Source organism: Tamandua tetradactyla, chromosome 23 (assembly GCF_023851605.1).
Source record: "Tamandua tetradactyla isolate mTamTet1 chromosome 23, mTamTet1.pri, whole genome shotgun sequence".
Taxonomy (NCBI): domain Eukaryota; kingdom Metazoa; phylum Chordata; class Mammalia; order Pilosa; family Myrmecophagidae; genus Tamandua; species Tamandua tetradactyla.
In genome coordinates, this window is record NC_135349.1 from 46,696,875 (window position 1) to 46,715,030 (window position 18,156).

General features: G+C 44.9%; 1 protein-coding gene and 1 long non-coding RNA gene across 3 annotated transcripts in view; one reads left to right on the forward strand and one right to left on the reverse strand.

Annotated features, from left to right (window-relative positions):
• Positions 1 to 18,156, forward strand: part of TEKT5 (tektin 5) — a 51,731-nt gene that overhangs the window by 23,333 nt on the left and 10,242 nt on the right. The window lies entirely within an intron of this gene.
• Positions 1,970 to 17,925, reverse strand: LOC143666800 (uncharacterized). The gene is made up of 3 exons (XR_013167733.1): positions 17,822 to 17,925; positions 12,038 to 12,212; positions 1,970 to 2,369 (listed from the first exon to the last, which is right to left on the reverse strand). It is a non-coding gene; the product is annotated as an uncharacterized LOC143666800 (long non-coding RNA).

The window sequence follows — 18,156 nt, forward strand, 5'->3', positions numbered from 1 at the left end:
GGGTTGAACCTGACCCTCATAAGATTTGGCCGTCATGGAGGTTTTTCTTTTAACAACCTTATTTTTCATTGACATTCAGTAGACTGCTGCTATTTAAAGTGCACAATTTGATAAAGTGTGACATGTATGTTATGAAGCCATCACCATAGTCAAGGCCGTGGACCTATCCCTTGCTCCCAAACGTCTCCTCGCATCCCTTTGCCACCTCTCCCGCTTCCCTCATTCCTCCCCACTCCAGCCAGGCAGCCACTGACCTGCTTTCTCCCACTACAGATCAGCTGGCATTTTCTAGAATTTTACAGAAACGGAGATTCGTTTTGCATGGATCACCGGTTACACCCTTTATTACACAGCAGTGTGTATTGCGTGGCTGACGTGCTGTATGCATATACCTCCTTGTCAGTATAGTCTGATATAACACAACTTATCTATCCATCCAACTGCTAATGGACATTTGGTTTGTTTCCAGTTTGGGCTGTTACACATAAAGCTGCTGTGAACCTTTGGGTACATATGTTTGTATGGACTCTCATAGAGCTTTAAAATATTTTAGTCAGAAATGGAGAGTTCACCAAAAAAAGGTCCAAATTTCGAGCACCTCTTAAAATATTGGTAGTGCTAGCAACCCTGAGCTCACATGTTACTGGGGAACCATGGGGAGGAGTCGAGAGGCAGCTGCCTCTCTTTGGACAGGACTGGGGCTCTCCAATTTGCTAAGTCCCCCCCCCCCCCCCCCCCCCCCCCGCTGCCCACCTTATTCATTATGTTACTGGTCTGGTTCCTGTAGCCCTGTGGGTTTGCAAGTTCTGCATTAAGCATCAGAAGAAATTCAAGGAAGCAGACGTAGAAAGCAGCTGGGGGTGGAAAATGTTTTCACCCACACAAAGCGGCTGTGAATTTTAACCTTGAAAGGCTTTGCTTTACCCTGAAGTTTCTCTGGGTTTTTGACTTCCAAGCAGCCATTAGAACCAGCAAAAGCACCCCTTCCCAGGGAGGCCGCACTTCTGCCCTCACCGCCCCCCCAGTTAGGAAGGCAGAGCGTTGGAGGGGTGAGGGCCCCCAGCTGGGGGCCCCAGCGCAAGCACTGGCCACCAGGCCCTGTTTGGCCAAGGAGATCTGGAACCCATTTTGGAGTGGGAAATGCTTTTGTGCTCTGCGAGCAGCCGGATCCGTTCCAGGGCCTGTGTCTGCAGCCAAGCTGCTGCCAGGTGGTTTCTAAAACTGGTCCAGTCCTGGGGAAGCGGGGCCGGCCTTCCTGCCGCTGGGCTGCTCGGGGCAGTCTGGAGAGGGACGGGCCTTAGCCAACACTGAATCCCAGCAAGGAAGTTACTCTTTTTACGTTTTCTCAGTGGGTCCTTCTGACTATGTCTGGGAGCAAAACTCAGTGTGAAGCTAACATCTCTTTCATTTGCTGATTGCCCTTTTTTAGCAAAAAAGGTGTCAAGCCTGAGGATTAGGGCTTTTGGAAGGCAACAGAATCTAGTTAGATATAATAATGTCTTTTTTCCTTTCTGTCTGTTAGAATACTACCCTTTGTTTAGGGACAAGGGATGCTACTTTTCCATTTGTGGCTATAATATAAAGATTCTATTTCAAATATGTTTGTTAAAGGCTAAAAAGGGAGCTGACTCAAAGAAAAATGTTAAATAATTGTGCAGAGGGTAGGTGGGTATGGCAGAATTTAGGAAGATGCTACCCAGTGACTAAAATTTGGGAATCACTGGCAGAATGGCAAAGAATGTGGACTCTAACGTTGGCCTGAATTCTGTAGTCAAATCTCAGTACGGCCCCCTGGGCCAGTTACATAATCCCTCTGAACTCTGGTTTCTACATCTGTAAAATGAGCATATTACAAGTACCAACCTCTGCGGGTTGTGGAATTTAGCTCATATAATGCCAGGCACTCAATGGATGTTGGCTGTAACAGTATATCAGTTAGCTATTGATACGTGACAAATGACTCCAATACTTAGTGGCTTAAAACAGCAACCCTATTATTACTCGTGGTTCTGAGAAACCATGGCAGGGGTGAATTCCAGTTCTGCTCACTCATGGGGCTTCATGGCTGGGCTGGAGAAGTCCAAGTTGGCCTCACTCACTTGCATGGCCACTGGTGCCGGCTGTTGGTCAGGGGGCCATGGTTCACCTCCTCCAGTTGGCTTGACTGACTTCTGTTTGTGGTGGTACCAGGGCAGTATTCCAGGAAGCCAAAAGTAGAAGCTGCAGCACCCCTTGAGGCCCAGGCTCAGAAGCCACATTGTATCACTTGCCCCACAGTTCATAGGTCAGTGTGGTCGAGAGGACCGCCCAGATGCAGGGACTGAGGAACTAGACTCTACCTCTTGATCGAAGATGGCAAGTTCACATCGCTAAGGGGCATGATGAGGGACAAGAGGGAGGCTTGTGACCATCTTTGCAAATGATCAACCACACGCAGCTGCCGGTTTGTTTTGTGACAGAAAAGAGGCATAATTCTCATAGGTTAACAGTTCTGTGCTGACATTTTTCATTCTTCCAGATCAGCCCAATGCACTTGATTTAGAACTTAGAATATATGAACTGTTTGATGTGTGAGAACCCCTTTGACTTCTTCTTTCCTTCTTCTCCCCAACCTATGTTGTATCGAAGCATGTACCTGAGACCTATCATATGCTCGGCCGAATCCCCTGAATCTATGGCAAATTGTATTTCTATCTCCTTTTTTATAAGGAGAGGGATTATTCCCCAAACACTGCCTCTGCCTCAAACTCCCAAATGGAAGCCACCGCCAAGTCCTAGAGATTTGCACCCTTGCCTCTTCATCTGCATGGCCACATGCTCAGTGCAGCCACTGTCCTCTCTCCTCGTTGGTCTTCTGGCTCCACAGCTCACCCCTCAAAGCAGCAGCTAGAGGGACCTTTCAAAACCCAAACCCAACCAAGTCATCATCCAGCTGAACATTTTTCAGTTGCTCCTCAGAGAGTCCAGCATCTCTGCTTGTGGCCTCCCGGACCCTCCAGAGCACGGCCCCTGAGACCATCCTGTCCTCGTCTCCTACTGAATCCTCCCGCCCTGCCCCTCTGGCAATCTTGCACTTCTCGGGGAGCTCTTCTTGCCTCAGCATTTTTTGCTCAGGCTGTTTGCACTACCTGGAAAGTTTTTCTACTTAACTCCTCCTCCATCTTCCAGGGCAGAAGATACGTAATTACGCAATTAATGCCAGTTCATCCTTCAGCCGTTAGCCCAAGGGCCTCTTCCTCAGAGAAGCCCTCCCTGATTTCACAGCATGGTCCAGGTCACCACTCATCATCATCCTTCTAACCTACACCCCATCAGCTTCCTGCACTTTCCCGTCATGGTGCCTCTCTCCATTTGTAACCAAACATTCTAGAATATGACTTTGATTGTCAGCCACCCTATTCTTCCACCCCAGACTCCATTCTCTGTGAACTCAGGACCAGGTCTTCTTTTGCTTATTATTGCCTCCCCAATGCTTAATCCATGTGCATTGAGTGGACAGATGAAGGACACCTTGTGGCCTTGCACCTACAGTGCATCACTAGGAGCTTCATCTACTGAGTGACCGTGTTTGCACTTACACTTGTCTGCCAAAGTCTTTATGGGCCGGGGATGTTCTCAGAGCCAGGCTGCCTGTAGGACTGCTGATCCTCATTGCCCTCTCCTGCACCTAGCCACCTCCTTCCATCTCCAGCCCATTGGTTCTCAACCCTGACTGTATATTAGCATCCCCTGGAGAGCTTTCAAAAATACAGATCCCTGGATCCCACCCCCAGAGATTCTGATTTAATTGTCTGAGGTGAGGCCCCCAGCATCAGCAAGTTTGGAAGAGCTTCCCAGGTGATGCTGATGTTCAGCCAGGATTGAGGCCCACCACAAATCTGATTGCCATGTCCCTCTACCTCTCTTCTAATGCTCCACTGAAACCAGGCATCCTCACCATGATCAGGTGGGATTTATCTCACATATATAGGGAGGTTCAAGACAAGCAAATCAATAAGATTAATACACCACCTTAATAGCACAAGTTTTTTTAAAAAACTCATGCACACAATCATCCAAATTGACCCAGAAAGGGCATCTGAGAAATTTCAGCACCAGTTCCCGATAAAAACACTCAAAACTAGGAATAGAAGGAATGGTCGTTAGCATAATAAAAAGGGCATATCAGAAAATTTCACAGCTGACATCTACTTAATGGTGAAAGACTGAAAGCTTTCCCTCTAAGATCAGGAACAAGAAAAGAATGGCCACAGTCACCACTGTTATTCAACATCGTACTGGAAGTTCTAGCCAAAGCAATTAGGCAAGAGAAGGAAAAAAAAGGCACCCAAATTGGAAAGTAAGAAGTAAAATTGTCCCTATTTTCAAATGGCATCATCCTGAAATATCCAAAACAAAACTCCTGAAATTAATAAATGAATTTACCACGGTTGCAAAGTACAAGATCAACATGCAAAAATCAATAGTGTTTCTATACCCAAGTGATAAACAGTCTGAAGAGGAAATCAAAAAACAATTCCATTTTCAACAATAACTAAAAATCAAATATCTAGGGATAAATTTAACCAAAAATGTTGTACTGTTGAAACTATTATGTACCCCAGAAAGCCATGTTATTCTAAACCATTCGTGTAGGGGCATACCTATTGTAGGCGGGACCTTTTGATTAACTTGTTTCCATGGAGATGCGACCCACCCAATCCAAGGTGGGACTTACTCCTCTTTACTGGAGTCTTTTGTGAGAGGATAAAAAGACAGTAAAAGCCAAGAGAGAGAAGCTAGGAGAAGCCAGAAGGACCCACAGGAGCTGAGAAAACCATTTTGAAACCAGAGCCCAGGAGAGAAGGGACAGCAGATGTCACCACGTGGCTTCCCATGTGACGGAGGAACCCCAGATGCCAGCAGCCTTTCCTCAGAGAAGCTTTAGCAAGCCAAAGCAGATATAAAGGGCTTGTTCATAGAAAATTACAAAACATTGCTAAAAGGCATCAAAGAAGACCTAAATAAATGGAAGAACATTCCACGGTCATGGATTGGAAGACCAAATATTAAGATATCAAATCTACCCAAAGCGATTTACAGATTCAACACAATTCCAATAAGACATTCCAACAACCTTTGCAGAAACAGAAAAGCCAGTCATCAAATGAAGATGGGAGGATAAATGGCCTTGAATACCTAAAACCATCTTGAAAAACAATAACTAAGTTGGAGGACTCACATTTCCCAATTTTAAAACTTATTACAAAGCTACAGTAGTCAAACCAGTGTGGCACTGGTACAAAAGCAGACTATAGACCAATAGATTGAATTAAAAGTTCAGAGATAAACCCTCATACTTTTGGCCAATTTACATTTGACAAGGGTCCCAAGTCCACTCAGTGGCGAAAGGATAGTCTCTTCAACAAATGGTGCTGGGAGAACTGCAAAAGAATGAAGGTGGACCCCTATGTCACATGGTTTTCAAAAATGTACTCAAAATGTATCAAAAGACGTAAATAAAGGAACTAAAACTATAAAACTCCTATAAGAAAGCATCCTCATGAACTCATGTTTAGGCAGTAGTTTCTTAGACTTTACACCAAAAGCACCAAGAAAAATTGGTAAATAAGTCTTAATAAAAAATTTAAACTTTTGCACATCAAAGTTCTTTATCATGGAAGCAAAAAGAGAACCTACAGAATAGGGGAAAATATTTTAAAACCACATATCTGATAAGGTTTTAATATCCAGAATATATAAAGAACTCTACAACTCAACAACAAAAAGACAACTCAAAAAAGTGGGAAAAACATCTGGATTGATATTTCTCCAAAGAAGATATATAGATGGGCAATAATAAATACATAAAAAGATGCTCAATATCATTAGCTATCAGAGAAATGCAAATGCAAACCACAATGAGATACCATCTCATACCCACTAGAATGGCTACTATTTAAAAAATGGAAAACAAGTTTTTGAGAGGATGTGGAAAAATAAGAACCCTCATACTTTGTTGGTAGGAATGTAAAATGGTGCAACCAAAGTGAAAAACAGTCTGGCAATTCCTCAGAAAGTTAAGTATAGAATTACCAGGTGACCTGACAATCCCACTCTAGGTATATACCAAAAAAAATTGAAAGCAGGGACTTGAATGGATATTTGCACTCCGATGTTCATAGAGACATTATTCACAATCGCCAAAATGTGGAAACAACCCGTGTCCATCGATAGTTGAATGGGTAAACAAAATGTGGTATATACATATAATGGAATATTATTTGGCTGTAAAAGGGAATGAAATTCTAATGCATGCTACAACATGGATAAACCTTTAAGACGTTATTTGGGTGAAATAAGCCAGACCAGACACAAATGGGCATATACTATATGATCTTACGTATATGAAGTAAGTAGAATATGCAGATTCGTAAAGTCAGAAACTAGAATACAGATTACCAGGGGCCAGCTGGGGTTGGTGAATGGGGAGTGAGTGTTTAACTGGCACATTCCCTGTGTGGGTGACAGAAAAATTTTGGCAAAAGGTGATGATGTTGGAGGTGTTTGTGAATATAACTATATATTCGAAAAGGAATAAAAAGGGAAATTTTAGCTTATTTATATGTTACTACTAAAAAACCCTACAGAACTGTCCAGCACAAAGAACAGTGGGCTAAAATTAATAGCATAATTATAATGACATTGTGTCATCAAATGAAACAAATGTTCCACCTTAATGCAAAATGTTAATAACAGGGAAAATCGTGTGTGTGAGAGGGCGGTGTGTGGGAAACTGTGTACTTTCTGTATGAATTTTCTGTAAACCTACAACTGCTCTAATAAAATAAAAAGAAAATTAGTGCCCGTCCAGAGGTCTGCCTGTTGCATTCCCCTGCAGCTTCTTCAGGTCTGCATTCTTCATCCATCCCGACCTGCTGCCATTCGAGGGGAAAGAGCAGCGTCCTTGGTTTTCTCGTCTGTAAAATGGGGCACATAATATTTCCTTGTAGGGTTGTTTAAGGATCAAATGAGATCCAGTGATTCAGAAACATCAGACTAAACATGTGTTCTGGTCGCTTCCTGTGTCCATTTAGATTATGGGATTTCAAGTGAATAGTCCGGGGAGTGGGGAGAGCTGGTGGGAAGGGAACAGCGTGGGGGGTGCTGCGTCAATGCCCAGGGTGATGACAAGGGTGAGATACGACGCTGGCAATAGCTGAAGCCCAAAGAACAGGGCTGGTTTGAAAGGATGTGTGGACACTAGAAAAGCCATGTTTTAATCAAAATCCCATTTCGTAAAGGCAGAACAATCCCAATTCAATACTGTATGTTTGAATCTGTAATTAGATCATCTCCCTGCAGATGTAACCCAATCAACAGTGGTTGTTAAACTGGATTAGGGGAGATATATCTCCACCCATTTGAGTATGTCTTGATTAGTTTCTGAAGTAAGAGAGGAAATACTTCGGAGAATGAGAGATTCAGAGAGAGCAGAGCAGAACCGCATAGCCACGAGAAGCAGAGAGCCCACTAGCCAGCGAACTTTGGAGATGAGGAAGGAAAATGCCTCCCGGGGAGCTTCCTAAAATAAGAAGCCAGGAGAGAAAGCTAGCAGATTGCTCACCATGTGCCCTTCCAGATGAGAGAGGAACCCTGACTGTTCACCATGTGCTTTCCCAGATGAGAGAGAAACTTTGACTGTGTTTGATCGGCCTTCTTGAACCAAGGTATCTTTCCCTAGATGCCTTTGATTGGACATTTCTATAGATTGTTTTAATTGGGACATTTTCTTAGGCTTAGAACTGTAAACTAGCAACTTATTAAATTCCCCCTTTTAAAAGCCATTCTGTTTCTGGTATATTGCATTCTGGCAGCTAGCAAACTAGAACAGATTTTATACCAGAGAAGTGGGATGCTGCCACAGTTTGCAAATACCAAACATGTTGGAACGGTTTTTCAAATGGATAAGGGGAAGATTTTGGAGGAGTTGTGAGAAGCTTGATAGAGAAGGCCTAGAATGCTTTGAAGAGACTGTCGGTAGAAATATGGATTCTAAAGATACCTCTGACCAGGCTTTAAACAGTGGTGAGGCACGTGTTATTTCAGACTGGAAGGAAGGCAAGCCTTGTTTTGAAATTGCAGATAATCTGGCAAAGTTGACTAATGGCTTTGGCTGGAAGGCAGAGTTTAAAAGCCATGTACCTGGATATTTAGCAGAAGAGATCTCCAAATTAAATGTGGAAAGTGCGGCCTGGTTTCTCCTCACAGCTTATAGTGAAATGCGACAGGAAAGAGATAAGCTGAAAACAGAACTTTTGAGTAAAAAGAAATCAGAAATTGAGGTCCTGGAAAATTCTGGGCCTCCAGAAAGGGAGACCCCAGAGTATAGCGCCCAGTGTGAGGATTTAACCAAATGTGGAACCAGTCGGCCATTTCAGAGAAAGCCAGGATTGGACATAGAGTTATCCAGGAAGGATTTGTGGAAACTCCTTATGTCTGATGGGCTTGATCCGAGGCTACTGCATAGAAAGCCAACGAGAGTGCTGTGGGACATGTATAAACAGAGCTGCTGCCAGTCTGGACTGGGGGGTTCAGCAAAGGGACACATTGAAGGAAAAATAACTTCAGAGGCAAAACCATGGAGCCTGAGGTCTGAAGTCAAGAAGCCTAGGGCCAGGAGAGAGGACCCACCTAAGCCCATGGAGAGGGTGAGTTTACCCCGAAGGCAGAGGATGGGCCTTCCACCTCATTGCAGTGGAAGAGTCATGCCGCCTCAGGCCTTGGAGAGGGTGAAGCACATTCCTTGGGGTTTGGGGAGAGCCTGGCTGCCACCACATGGAGGGGTTGAGCGTGTGCCCCAGAGAAGGCAGAGAGCCCGGGTGTGGCCCCAATGCTTGGAGAGGGTGGAGCCGAGAAAAAGGTGGTCTCCCCAGTGTCCCCAAGGTTGTGTTCGGAGAGAGGCAGGCCTCTGTGTATGCCCTTGGAAAGGGTGGGACTGCCACTTTCTAAAGCCCCGAGGATGAATGACTCTCAGACTTTGAAATGTAATGGACTTTGCCCTGCAGGTTTTCCAAACTGTATGGATCCTGTGACCCCTGTGTTCCTTCCTCCCTATGGAAACGGGTACATGTATCCTATGAATGTTCTTCCTTTGTATGTTGGCAGCAAATAACTTGTTTTGAGTTTTTATAGGTCCAGAGCCAGAGAAGAACTTTGCCTTAGAACAGACCATGCCTGTAACTAACTTTGATAGGAGTTTGTACTGTTTCTAACTTTGTATTTCATTTGTATTGCTACTGAAATGGTTTAAGGATTTCTGATATTGTTATGAAATTAATGTATTTTGTATATGGGGAAAACATGTCTTTTTTAGGGTCTAGAGGGTGGAATGTGCTGGTTTGAAAGGATGTATGGACCCTAGAAAAGCCATGTTTTAATCAAAATCCCATTTTGTAGAGTCAAAATAATCTCTATTCAATACTGTATGTTTGAATCTGTAATTAGATCATTTCCCTGGAGATATAACCCAATCAACAGTGGTTGTTAAACTGGGTTAGGGGAGATACGGCTCCATCCATTTAAGTGGGTCTTGATTGGTTTACTGGAGTCCTAAAGAGGAAACATTTTGGAGAATGAGAGATTCAGAGAGAGCAGAGCAGAATGACATAGCCATGAGAAACAGAGTCTACCAGCCAGTGACCTTTGGAGATAAAGAAGCAAAATGCCTCCCGGGGAGCTTCATGAAACAGGAAGCCAGGAGAAGACGCTAGCAGATGACGCCATGTTCACCATGTGCCCTTCCAGATGAGAGAGAAACTCTGACTGTGTTTGATTGGCCTTCTTGAACCAAGGTATCTTTCCCTGAATGCCTTAGATTGGACATTTCTATAGATTGTTTTAATTGGGACATTTTCTTGGCCTTAGAACTGTAAACTAGCAACTTATTAAATCCCCCCTTTTGAAAGCCATTCTGTTTCTGGTATATTGCATTCTGGCAGCTAGCAAACTAGAACAGGGTGCCACCCCCCAACTCCCCACCCCCACAAAAAAAAGAAAAAGACCAAGGATGTATTTCTGTACAGCTGAGGGGTCTTGGGAAAGTTATGTTAAAATAAAAATGCCACCTGCACTGATTGTTGCCTAGAAAAGACCCCTTTCCTAGACGGGCTTGTCCAGAAGACAAAAGAAATTGACTTGCAGTGGTTTTCTGAGAAAACAGAGCACACCCTATAGGATTAACTGATAAGCAAACCTGGTGATAAAACTAGTTACAGTTCTGTAGAGACAGCTTACCAGAGTGGACAAGCATGCCATACTTTTAAGTGTATGTCTGCTCCCCGCTTTGCAGGACCCCCGCCCATGTAAAATGGAAACTTAATGTCAGCCCAGTAGAACATTTCCTCACTTGCTTCCACTTTCACCCTATATGAGCCTCCCTTTCTGCCCCATGGCGGAGTGCCCTTCTAGTTTTCTGAATGACATGCTGCCTGATTCATGGGTCTCTCAATAAAGCTGTGAGATTCTAAACTGCATGAAAAGTTTTTCTTTTACCCAGGCACTAAGCCTCCGAATCTCATTCTCCTTTTGTATAAAAAAGGAATAATCCTACCAGCTGTGAGTGTCACATGAAATCACATAGCTGAGTGCTTCCCAACCTTAGCTGGAATCACCCAGATGCCCGAGTCCAACTTCCAGGGATTCTGATTTAATTGGTCAGGGTGCTCCCCCCTGCCCTACGCATCAGGCCTTTTCAAAGCTCCCCGGGGATTCAACTGGGCAGCGAACATTGAGGAGCAAAGGTTCAGAGTTCAGACTAGTGGTTCTCAAAATCTGGTCCCTGGACCGACAGCACCAAGCATCACCGGGGAATTTGTTAGAAATGTCACTTTTGGGGCTGCATCCCAGACCTCCTGAATCAGAAACTCTGGGGATGGGACCCAACCATCTGGGTTTTAACAAGCTTGCCAGGTGCATCTCCGAGGTATAGGCATGCGAGAGATGTTTGTTAATTCCTCTCTCTCCCTCTGGTGAATGGATGGCAAGTGCATCCTGCTCGGGACTCGGAGTTAGGTTCTAGGGCTATAGCTGTGAAGGAGAGACAAGATCCCTGCCCACAGGGCGCTTACTTTCTAGTGAGGAAGACAGATTAAAAAATAATAGGTAAGCACAGTAAAAATGAAAAATTGACATAAGTGTTAAGAAGGAGACTCTTGAAGCCCGAAATAGTGGATAACGATGAATTGTCATTTGGCATACGGCCTCCTCTCTAGGAAAAATTCCCTCCCAGCGCCCGTTTCCAGACCCTTCCAGGACCTCTGACCCTGGGCTACTTCTCAGCAGCTGGTGTTTGTATTGCTCTGGCGTTGTCTGAAAGTAGCTGGGCCACCTCTGGACCAGAGTCATTGTGAACGGGGTTCTCTCCAGAGGAGGGGTTCCCGACCGGGGGTGAGTTTGCTCTCCAGGCGACATTTGGAAATGTTTAGACAGTTTTGGTTCTGGGGGATGCTACTGGCATGTAATGGGTAGAGGCCAGGGATGTTGTTAAACTTCCTATGTGGTACAGGACAAGGCCCCCAAGAGAATTATCCAGCCTCAAATGTCAGTAAGTGTCCACGTTGAGGACCCCTCTCAGGAGCTTTCCTGGTGAGGTCCCTTGGGAGCATGCCTCCCCTAGCTCTCCTTGCTCCTGGGTTTGGCTGCCCTTGGAAGTGTCCCACCCTTTGAAAAAGGATTCCAAGCTGCTCTCCACCTTCCCTGAGCTGCAGAAGCTGCACTGAGCCAGGCATCTCCTTGGAAACCTCTGGGCTTCACGCAATTTGGAAAACAAGAAATTTGCAAGGTTGCACAAAGCATCTGAGAGCTAGAGAGGGCTGGAACTGCTAAATCCACTTTTTCCCTCCACATCAAAAATAATTTCCTGGCCCTAGGAGCTTTCTCTGCTGTCACAAGACAACGCACAGGCAGATAATTTTACATGGCAGACAATCCTGCCAAACACATGCCCCTTTCAAAGCCTCTGGGGGGATTTCGATTCCCGCCAGGAATATCCATGCACTTTTCCGCTGAGTCTCAGGGTTGGTTTCATCCGAGGCAAACCTGGCAACTGCCTTTCACACCATCTCCAGTGCTGACCTCACCCTTTCCACGTGCTGGGTGCGGGATGGGGGATGTCTCCCCTCAGCTGGTTCCCCATAGGGATGCGGATGGATGAACACAGCTAGTTTGCCATCCTGCTGGAGACAGGAGAAAGAAGGAGCTCGTCATAGTAGCACAGACATATTAGTCTTGCTGTGTGCAGCCAGCATTCTAAGGGCTAAAGTGTGAAGTGTTCTAAGCATTACCTAGGCTGGCTCAGCTTTCCCTCCTACAGTCTATAAAGAAGGGTCAGTATTCTCCCCATTTTACAGATGAGGAAACCGAGGACAAGTGATTTGCCTAAAGCAACCCTCACTGCCACTGCCCCACAGCTAGAAAATGGCAGAGCCAGGATTTGCATCCAGGTGGTCTTGCAGCAGAGTTTGTGCTTTGGGGTAATAAGGACCCCACCGCCACCCCCTCACGCACACATACCCAGCCTCATAATAATGATAACAGATAACTCCTAGAGCAGTGGCTCTCAGATGGGGGCAATTTTGTCCCCCACAGGATATTTGGCAATGTCTGGAGCTTTTTTTTTTTTGATTGCCACAAATGGCATGAGCAGCCCCCTGGCATCTAATGCACAGAGGCAAAGGGTGCTGCTGTAGATCTACCATCTACAGACCCCAGTGCAAGGAGGGATCAGCCCCAGATGTCAATAATGCCAAGGCTGAAAAACCCTGGTCTATAGAGTCCCAGCTTCAGCTTTGACACACACACACACACACACACACACACACACACACACATATAAAAAGACAGGCAGATAGGTGAATAAATGGATGATGCATGGACAGGTGAATGGATCAAAAGTGCTGAGGTCGAGAAATCCTGATCTGTAGATTTGCCGGCCCTGTGCCAGCCCTAAACATGTCACGTGGATTGAAGTAATCCTTCAAGTCATCTCTAAGACAAGTACTATTATTCTCTGCATCAGAGTTGGGGAATCTGAAGCTCAGAAGGGTTCATGATTTGTTGAGGCCCCACCTGGCTGATGCTGGCAACTGAACTGAAGCTGACGCCACCCAATCTTTGCTTCGAGGAGACCCCTCCTGATTTTAGGGGGTGGGGAGATGGAAATCCGTGAATAACCTGGGCTCTGCTCACTCCTCACAGTCTGTGGGTGATCACATCCTCCCCGCTGAACCTTTCAGGTACTCTTGTGGCCTCGTTCTTTCTTCCTGGCATGGACGTTCAATGAACCGCAGCTTCCTCTCCTCCTCCCCCAAAGGGCAGCCAAGGGGCTCTGCCTAAAACCACAAACCTGACCACATCATTCTGCCTCTAAACCTTGATATGCATATAAAATGCAGATTCTGCTCATAGGTCTGGAGTGGCCTGATATTCTGCATTTCTAACAAGCTTCAAGGAGCCCACCTAAAGTAGCAAGGATTTAGGGAAACTATTCTTTTCTCTGAACCCCAGGAACTCCAGAGGTGCAATAAACAGCCTTGTATAATGAGATCTGGGTGCCATAAAGGGATCACAGCTTCCATTGTAACGGAAAAGCAGGAATCTCAAACCAGGCCCAGGACTGAGTCTGCCCCCTCACCCATTTTTGAAAGTAAGGTTTTATTGGCACGCAGCCAGACCCATGTGCTTAGGTATTGCCTGTGACTGCTTTCCCACTCCCAGGCAGAACTGAGATCCTGTGTCCCACAAGGTCTAAAATATTGACCATCTGAACATTTACAGAAAAGTTTGTTGACCCCCAGTCTACAGCACCTTCAGGATGCCCCTGAGACCGTGTGTTAGGACTCCCAGCCATCGTAAGGAGTTAACTTGAAGATTAAAAACAAAATCAAACACACACACATAAGCAGGAAGCTGTCCGTACCTGCCGCTAACCTATCTCAGGTGGATCTCAGGGAGGAAGTGGCTCCAGGCACGTGTGTGAAATGATGTGGAGACACATTTTTAGAACACGTTTCATGGTCCAGGAGCATTTGTGGCTGGGCAAGCCTGGAGTCCCCATTTACTGGAGGGGGAAACTGAGGCTTGGAGCAGGGAGGGCCCTGCACATGGGCGTGGGGTCCACAGCTGGCCTGTATTAGGGCTGGGATGGGAACGTGGCTCTCCTCACTTCCTGCCTGGGCTCCTTCCTCCTGTACATCCAGCCCTGGAGGCCCAACAGCTGGGAATTCTGCCCGGAGGGGGTTGTTACCAGAAAGCCTTGGCTCCACTCCTGGGGACCTGGGCCCAAGAGCCACCAGGGTCTGCCCCAGATCAGCTCCCTCTCCAAGCCAGACCCCAGAGGCTCAGAGAGAGGGCGTTCCCCTCCATCGCAGGGCGCCCCTTGCCTTGACCCCTTGCACTTGAACGAGGGGGGTTAAACCTTTGAAGGAGGGAATCTGAGGTTCTGCCTCTTTCCAGCTGCGCGGCCTCATCATGTTGCTCAATGTCTCGGGAGATTGCTGCAATACCCAGGGAGCTGATTAAACAGTTTTGAAGATAGACCCCTTTGGGATTTAAAAAACGTAGCGATGGATGTTGGGAGTAGAAGAGGCAAAAGTGAAGGCTTTTATTTTTTATTGAGATGAAATTCACATAATCTAAAATTACCCATTTTAAAGCGAACAGTTCGGTGGCATTTAGGATGGCCAGAATGTTGTACCACCAGACTTCTAGATAGTTCCAAAATATTTTTGTCTCCCCAAAGAAAATCTGTTAGCCCATGTTCCCAAGCTTCAGCCATTCATCTTTCACCTTTATGTTCTGATAACACCTACAACAAGCATTTATTCCATGGTTTTATTTTGAACCTGAATACACTGATTTGTTTACTACACAGCTGCCTTTTTTTTTTTTACTTTAAAAATTGGATTTTTTATTTCTCTTGAAGTAGGAGAGTTACCAGCAGCTTCTTAATTGTGGTGTGGCTAATAGAAAAAAATCAATTTTAAGTATAACAGAGCTAGCCTTTAAATTTGCCACTGGGCACCAGTGATTGTACAAAGCTCATTTGTTGGTGCTGGGAGGCCACATGAGATTAAGCCTGACTTTACAGCTGCTTGAAAGGATTGGGGTTTTTGTACAAATTTAGCAGCTTGTTTTACAGCAATTCTGCCTCATTTACTCAGCTGCTTCCTGAAAATGTATAAGCCTGCATGGAAGGACAAGACTCCATTAATCTTAAGGGTGTGGTGTGAAGAATTTAAGAATTTTTATGTGTCCACTTTGCAGCCACTACCTAGTTCCTTGGTTTTCAGTGAGGAATGTTGACCTTCCAGCAGACAAATGACAGTGAGGTTAGCACAACTTGGATGCAAGGTGCTGTTGGCGTCAAATGGGTGGAGACCAGCAACATTGCTAACCATCCTACAGTGCACAGGACAGCCTCCCACAGCAAAGAATTATCCAGTCCCAAAAGATAACACTGCCAGGATTGATGGGGGAAACCCTCCTTAGATTATGATATATTTCCAGCTCCCAGAAGCCCTCCTCATACCCCCTTCCAAGCTAGCACCCCCGCCCCAAAGGGAACGATCGCCCTGACTTCTCTCACCATTCATTAGATGGGCCTTCCCTTGAATTCGTATACATGGAATCATACGCTATGTTCTTTTTTTTGTCCCCAGTTTCTTTCACTCACTGTGGTGTCTGTGAGATACATTGGTGGTGGGTACACTAGAAATTTGTTCTTTCTTATTGCTGAGTAGTTGTTTGCCTGTTTCACAACTTGTCCGTTCTCCCATTGATGGACATTTAGGTGGTTCTGGACATTACTGCGCATTCTAGTTCAAGTCTTTTGGTAGACACAGGTGCTTGTTTCTCTTGGACAGATTATTAGGTGCAGATTGCTAGTTTATAGAGGAGATGCATGTTCAGCTTTAGTAGATACTGTCAATGGTTTTCCAAAGAGGTTGACAAAAGTAGACTTGTACCAGCAGTGTGTGAGGCTTCCAGAACCTACCTAACACGTAGGAGTATCAGTCTTTTCATTTAGATTAAAAGACAGTAATTAAGAGGCAGTAGGTACAAGCTTTCCTTTTGGTGGTGAAGAAAATCTTCTAAAGTTAGATGATAGCGATGGTTGGACATCTTTGTAAATACACCAAAATTCATCAAATTGTGCATTTTAAATGGGGAAGAATAAAGAATAACTTTCTCACATTGTAATTTAATGTTATTGCTTACCACTTAAAATTATTTTGGAAGTATTGGTTATGAGGTAAGAGAACCTTGCTCCTATTTCTTTACTGTTTTATCCTCTTATCTTTTTGATTCCCACCCTAAATACAGGCAATTTAAATGCATCCCAAATTTTTAATTTTACCTACAAGTACTTGTCCATGAATCTGAGCGTAGGCTCTGCTTACAGCTCTAAAAGGCTGCCATGCACTTCCACTTTCCCAGGGGGATGCTTTTCAGGAAGTTCTGAACAACAAAATGTCTGGAAATTGGGTCATCTTTTGACTTCAGTTATTTTATCTTGAGTACTTATATGCATTTCTATGGGGAATCTGAATTCTACAGGCCTTACCGTTTTGCCTTCCAAATTTCTCAAAAATACATCAAGAGCTGTGGTTCTCAACCAGGGGTGACTTTGCACCCCCAAGGCATTGTCAGTGTCTGAGCATATTTGGTTGTCACATTAGGAATGGCGATTGCTACTGGCATGTGGTGGATGAAGGCCAGAGATCCTGCTAAATATCCTAAAACCTACAGGATGGCCCCCCAACAAAGAATTTGCATTTTCCCGCTGGGGAAATGAAAATCAAAACCACAATGAGATAACCACCTTACGCTCACTAGAATGGCTATTATTCTTTAAATAGAAAACAACAAGTAGGGAGGATGCAGAGAAATACGATTACTCATTCATTGCTGGTGAGAACTTAAAATGGTACAGCCACTATGCAAAACTATTTGGCGGTCCCTCAGAAAGACAGGGTTAGAATTATACTTGTATAATCTTATATTACCAAAAGAAGTGAAAGTTGGTGTTACTGTTCAATTGAAAGCAAAGACTTGAACAGTACACTAACATTCGTAGAATTATTCACAGTAGTCAGAAGGTGGAAGCAACACAAGTGCCCATTAACGGATGAATGAATAATAAAATGTGCACTAGCCATACAATGGAATATTATTCAGCAGTAAAAAGAAATAAAGTTCTGCTACATGTTACAACATGGTTGAACCTTGAAAACCTTATCTGAGGGAAATAACCCAGACACAAAAAGACAAATATTGTATGATCTCACTTATCTGAAATAACTACAACATTCAGATTCGTTGAGACAGAAAGGAGATTACGGGGGTGAGGGTAGGGAATGGAGAATTACTACTTAATGATATATAATTTCTGTTTGGGGTGATGGAAGAGCTTCATTCAGTAATAGATGGTGGTGATGGTAGCACAACGTTGTGGCTCGTCAGCACTGCTGAACTGTGTACTTGAAAATGGTTAAATGGGAAATGGGACGCTATCTATGGGTTACCACTTTTTATAAGAGTGACTTGCTCTTGAGTCATTAATACATGTCAATGAGGATTACGTTCACTTGTATCTAATAGAAAACCCCAAATAACATCAGCTTAAATTAAGACAGAAGTTCACTTTCCGCTCATGTAAAAGGAGTCCGGGGCTGGCAAGATGAGGGCGCGGCGTCACTAGAGGCACAGGCCCAGGCTTTCCGCTTCAACATCCTGCCATGTGGCTCTCTCTCTCTCTCTCTCTCTCTCTCTCTGACCTCACCGTCCAAGCAGGCTGCTGGAGCTCCGCCGTTATGTCTTAAGTTCAAGCCAGCAAAGAGGTGTCTGAGAAAGACAAGGGCGCAGTCTCTGCCGTTTAAAGAGGACCTCCCAGGAGCCCCAGGCCACACTTTTTATTTTATCTCATTGGCTAGAATTAGTCATGTGGCCTGGGACCACAAGGGGCTCTGGGAAATGTAGTCTTTCATGGTGTTCTGCAGAGTACGTGGCAATGGATACCAAGTCCCTGCAGTGCATCAGGCTGCCGCTCCACCGGTTTATCATGTCACCCTCCCAGTAACACTACACGGCAGGCATTAGCAACTGTGTTTCATAGAT